Consider the following 6,227-nt stretch of genomic DNA (forward strand, 5'->3'; position numbering starts at 1 on the left):
ATATATATATACATACTCAGTTAGATTGGGACGTTATATTGCACTGCTGGACTGAACATGAGTTATTTGCATGCCATGTGTATGTTTATGTAATGTATATATGTTTTGCCATCATTTCAACCTTTAATTGACTTAAATCAAACAAAAATGACCTCAGATGAGTCTGAATCAGACACAAACTGCTGACTTGACGTTCAAATGCAATATTCGTTGTGTCATCTGTCTTACATCGGAGTGAGTAATTTGGCCCAAAATGAGCCTCGCGCTGGAGGGGTGCAGGCTTTGCCAAATGCAGAGGAAGAGGGCTGGTTTTAATCTGGAATATAAGGTTTGGAGGTAGCTTATTTGTCATCAAACATATTGATATGAAAATGACAAAAAGCAGCATTTTCTGTTTGTTTATTTCAGACTAAAAATACTGAGGTAAGTGTTCCAAAATAAAATCAGTTGTGCCTCACAGAGATTCAAATCTATCCACTCTTGGTTTTGTGACAAACAAGAGGTAGAGAGTAAATAACAGGCATGGAAGAAATAAAAATGGAGGTCAAATATCAGGTCAGACTTGCATTCCCATTGAAAAAAGGGCCCGTTTTTACCTCAGTCGGTCACTCAGTCAGACAGTCGTGGAGACAGAGGTTGATGAAAAATGAGCCGTAACAGAAGGGTTCAACTCTGACTCTGTAATTACTCTACAAATCTCTGATTTCCCCTCCTTCATCTCCAGACTATTTATAGCTGCTGCATTCCTCTCAGAGAATAAAATGATCTCTTTGAGACAGTACAATGCCAGAAATAACAGGTTTGGACAAACATTTGCTGAGGCGTGGTGGGCCTGGCTGACCATCGCTGAGTTCCACTGTGGTTTTAGTCTACTGTTTTTTTCCCCCCTCGTCCATTTATTCATCTGTTCTTCTAAATGTGCTCGGGGTGGGGAGGTGGTGAGTAAGATGCGATGGCTCGACAAAAGCAGCTTGTACGGAGCGGGATGAAATCACTTTCTGACACACGAGGGGATTGGGCGAAAGAAAACACACAAACGCGCACCTTCATGTCTGCAAACACTCAGGTGCCTACAAGGCCCAGACCTCCCTCTTCGTGCATCACTGTGTTTATGTTACAATCATATGGATTTGCTGGCAAATATGATCCACTGAGACATGTGCGAATATGTGTGTGTGTGTCCTTGCGTGCCAGTGTGTTTAGGTTATCGGAGGAGCTTTGCTATCGACTGTGTTTTTTGTCAAATTTCGTTTGCCAGAACGAAACAAAGATCATATGATGCCTGCTTAGCATCCAGGCTTCATATCCAATTTATTTAGACCAGTGTTTAGAAAAGGCTGTGTGGGTAAATGAATGGGTAACGCTCCTTTTAACTTTGGACCACTGGCCCAGATGACCCCCTAATTTGGGGTAAGTTTATACCACTGAGTAGAAGAGATCTTTTTTTTTGGGGGTGGGGGTGGGGGGGTTCATTGTTTATAGTATATTGTGTGGAGTTTTGGTCTTTAGTATGTCTAAATTCCCCAAATGGATCCGATGAGAAAAGATAAGTTAAACTAATGTCACAGCTAATATCTACTTTTGTGGACCCAGTTCTATTTGATTCAAACCCTTGATCTAACGCTTGTTTAAGGTTATCCTACTCTTTTTCAAGTTTCAAAATTCCTGCCAATAAAACCTCAGACTATGCAAAGGACCCTAAACATAGGCTATAGTGGAGGAAATATGAAGCTACTTTTAAAGCCATCCAACTACACATGGCATCTATAGCCTGTTGTTTCATTTGAGTGCACTGAACCTATTTGAACCTCATGGCAGGTTCTTTCTCTCAGCAAATTGTTTCCTAGCTATGGCTTTGTGTTTAACTTGCACACGGCAACATCTGTATGTAGTAAAAAAACAAACAAACAAACAAAGTTTTCACAGGACTGGTGTAAAAAACTAAATATGTTTCTGTTTCATTTAAGGAGGTAAGTAATACCCAGCTGCTGCTAATGAAATATACTTAATTAAGTAATCATCAAAGCTGTGACCACGTCTGAAAAAGCAAACATTTTGGGACTATTCAGGTGTGTGTTAACACAATGTCATAACTGTCATAGTCTTCTCAGGAGTGGGCTACCACCAAATTCACCCTAAGGTCAGAGTGTGCCATGCTGAAAAAAAAAATGCACGAGTTACATCTCAGATGCTACAGGCCTCAGTTAGCATGTTAAATGTTAAAGTTTATGACAGCACAATTGGATACACTTCACTCTTGTCTTCAAAAAGTTCATAGCAGCTTGGATTAGGTTTGCAAAGTTGCATCTGAAGTCAACCACAATATTTCTGCAATAATGCCCTCTGGAGAGATGGGATCAAAGTGGAGATGTCTGGTCACAATAGTGCACAAACACCTCATAGAAAATGTCAAGCACAGGGATGGAGGGGTGATGATTTGGGCTTGTTTTACAGCTATAGGACCCGGGCCACTCCGCAGTCATTGAGCTGTCCATGAACTCCTCTGTATACCAAAGTCTTCAAGAGCTAAATGTGAGGCCAGCTCTCCACAGCTAAAGGTTAACCAAAATGGGAAAAAAAAATGCCTGCAAACTTCAGTAAGCTGAAGCAATTTTGTAAGGAAGAGTGGGCCATTACATGTACTTCAACTTATTGCTGCTAAAGATGGTTCTGCAGTCTGCTGAATTTTGGGGCATGGCAAGTGAAACCACTTTCTTTTGCATGATTGTAAATAGACTTTAAATGAAATCAAAAACTTCCATGTAACAGTAAAATGCCTTTATTCTCATGGCGTGGTCACATGGTTACTGAAGCCAGAAGTTTGCCATTAGTTGAGCATCACTGGATAAGAGTCATTGTTTCTATGGAACCCATTTAACTCCCTGACATATACTGAAATATGACAATGCCGTCTATATAGCTGTGCCCCAATTCCTAGGCCGCATCCTTCGGAGGACCCAGTCTTCACAGTCTACGTGGGGTCAGTCCTTCGAAGACCGAGAAGCCCGGAAGCGCGAGGCTGTGAAATGGGACGGGCTAGCCTTCAAATTTGCATCCCCAGCTGTCTCGGTGGAGTTTAATAAACTCAACCGTCTGCTCCTTTCTCCCCTAAAATATAACACGACATTGGAGTAAATTCTCGACCATCAGTTTTCTGTTTGATGTTTATTCAGCTGTGTGAAAACTTTAACTTAAATCTCAGTCAAACCGATATACTCAGAAACAAAAAAAAAACACTGAAAAAAGCCAAATAACAACATTTTTAAGTTATCCAAGTAATTATATATCATGTTTAACCTGAGTAGTGAAGGACTGTGGGGGTCTGAAAACAATGTGCTAGAGGTTCGGTGTTCTCGCCGGCTCTAGTGAGCCTTGACCTCCCGTTTAGCTGTTGAGCTGGTGAGCACTTTTGCAATTATGTGATGTCTTGATAAACCAAGCAGATGAAAATAACTTAATAGTTTATTTTGTGACCCAGAAAGAGTAATATTAAAACTAAGTAGCTGCCGCCATTGTTGGAAACTGAAATTGGCTGGGCTGCGCTATGAATTCTGGGATAGATACACCCCATGCTTGAAATCCAGAGAAACAAAGGACACATTTGTCAGCCGCATTTGTAGCAGGCTTCGAATTGGGACAGCCTTTGTCGCCTGGCTGTGACGTAATTGGCCTTCAAATGCGGCCTCCGAAGGATGCGGCCTAGGAATTGGGACACAGCTTTTGTTAATCTTTTTACCAGTACATTAAAAAACAGCTTTTCTTCTGAATGCCAGCTTTATGCCACTCTATCTCACGCAAAGTTTGCTTACACATTGGTTAATGTCTCTAATAGAACTTCAGGTAAAAATCCAGGACTGTGGGCCAGATTTGTATGTGAGTACAGAGAACGGGGATGTTATAATAAACCCTTTTAACTGCTGATATTTTGACTTGTCACAGCAGTATAAGCAGAGGTGTTTCTAATAACCTCAACAATAAGTACAGTGAGACCCCGAGTTACGTAATTAATGCGTTCCCGAGGGTCTTTCATAAGTCGCAAATTTTCGTAAGTCGAAGCACCCATCGCCCTTTTGAGTGAGGCGATGCTGGCTGGAGACGAAGTTCTTGGTGGAGGAGGAGGTGGTGGAGGCTGAAGAAAGCATACGCATGCATGCATACAGCGAAGCGCAAGTACAAAAGCCAAGGGTTTGTCACATGATTCGGAAGGCATTTTTGGGCATTCTGGGCTTTTTCGTTAAATGGGGGTATTCGTAAGTTCCACTGTAATGGTAATAACTACAAAAGCACTTTTCATTCTGCTATATTAATTAATTAAAAGGGCCTGATGCAATGCAAGAAAAGCAAGAAGATGGAATTAATCATTTCACTGATTCTATATTACCATTTCTTAGCAAGAAAAAAACAACAACAAAAAATAATTGCACAAAAACATCTTTGCCCACAGTGGATGTTGAAGTATTTGCTGCATGATAACCATTATAGGTGATCCATATATAATACGGCCACAAAAAAATACACGTGTCAATCACATTGTATCATAACACAAAGTCGTTGTCCCTTTTCTGGCTTTCTCCAGTGGTTGTTTGCTCTTTTGTGAAAATGTTTTACCACAATGGTGTTGCATTCCACAGCGACACCCGATGATTTCTCTAAATGTAGACATATTATTTAGGGTTTTATATGCTGAGGCCCTGGCTATAGTTAGTGGGTGTGCACACACTGACCTATAATAAAGTAAACACAGTCAACTGGGCTCCGGCCAGTGAACTAAAAGTGAAGCCAAGTCTTCTCGCTATTTCCCTCTGGAAGTATCAGGTAAAAGGAAAATAATGGTACGATTCAGTTGATGTTTCACGACATAAAGTCAATGGAGCTGGAGGACATTTCATAGTATCTGTCAGCTCCCTCTACTCCAGCGCTCATCAAATTAATTGATGACTGGTAATGTTTTTTATGGTTGTGCTTCCTGAGGGAACAAGATATTCTGCCACAGTAATGCTACCTGTTTTTATTTAAACGGTGACTTTGTCATCACCCACACACACAGTCATTGCCACTCTTGGTGGAGGAGAAAAGATCCACTATAACTTAATACTAAATCACTGTTTTGTTGACCTCTTTTGATTGAAAGCTGTTGTGGGTGCAGAGAAAAGCCACATCCCAAACAACATCAGTAATGTGCTTGACGCTGCTTTTACGTTTTGCTAGCCACCTTGTTGCCCAAACAAATGGGAGCAAAATTGCAGTTATTAGATCACAATTTCTATAAAAAGGCATATATTAGACTTGATATGGTTCATATTTAATCTTCTTCTTCTTGTTCCAAGCCACATAGGCCCTGAATTACAGCCCTTGTGCTTTTTAAAGCAGACATATTATGATTTTGACCACTTTTCTGTTCAAATTGTGGATGCTTGTATCAAGTAATGAGGCATACTGTATGTACTGTAGCCCTATAAGCTAAAAGCTCAGGCTTCAGTCTGCTCTAAGCACTCAGTTTCTTTCTACAAATGGTTCTCAGTCATCTCAGTGAGAGCTGTTATCTCTAATGTGGTCATCTTAGAAACACAGCTAGAAGCTCAGAAGCCCCACCCACCTGCAGCCTTTCGTTAAGACTATTGACAGCCAAATCGTTACAGAAGACACCCTTTGTTTGAATAGTGTTTTAAACTCAAACTGCAGTAAAAATAAATATGCAGTCATGGTAAAAACAAAGTACACCCTCTGTCAACTCTAAGATTTAAAAAATCAGGAGATAAAAACTATGTAGACCTTACCGGCTTTAAATTAGGCAAATACAACCTCAGATGAGCAACGACACATGGTATATTGCACTGTGCCATTTATTCATTTGACAAAAACTAAGTCAAAATGAAGAAGAAAGTTCTCACAGGACTACATATAGGTTTGTAAAAAGTACACCTCAAGATGCAGTAGCTTGTAGAAACACCTTTAGCAGCAATAAGTTGAAATAATTGTTTCCAGTATGACTTTATCAGTCTCTCAGATCATTTTTGGCCCACTCTTCTTTACAGCACTGTTCAGTTCATTGAGGGTTTCCAGGATTTGCTCATGGACAGCTCTCTTAAGGTTCTAACACAGCCCTTCAGTCAGGGTAAGGTCTGGACTTTAATTGGTCCACTACAACCTTGATTTTTTCCCCTTTTTTTCAGCCATTCTGTCGAGTTGCTGCTGTGTTTGGGATCATTGTCCTGTTGCACGATCCA

Source organism: Pundamilia nyererei, unplaced genomic scaffold (assembly GCF_000239375.1).
Source record: "Pundamilia nyererei isolate P.nyererei 1_Seehausen unplaced genomic scaffold, PunNye1.0 scaffold00276, whole genome shotgun sequence".
In the NCBI taxonomy this organism is placed as follows: domain Eukaryota; kingdom Metazoa; phylum Chordata; class Actinopteri; order Cichliformes; family Cichlidae; genus Pundamilia; species Pundamilia nyererei.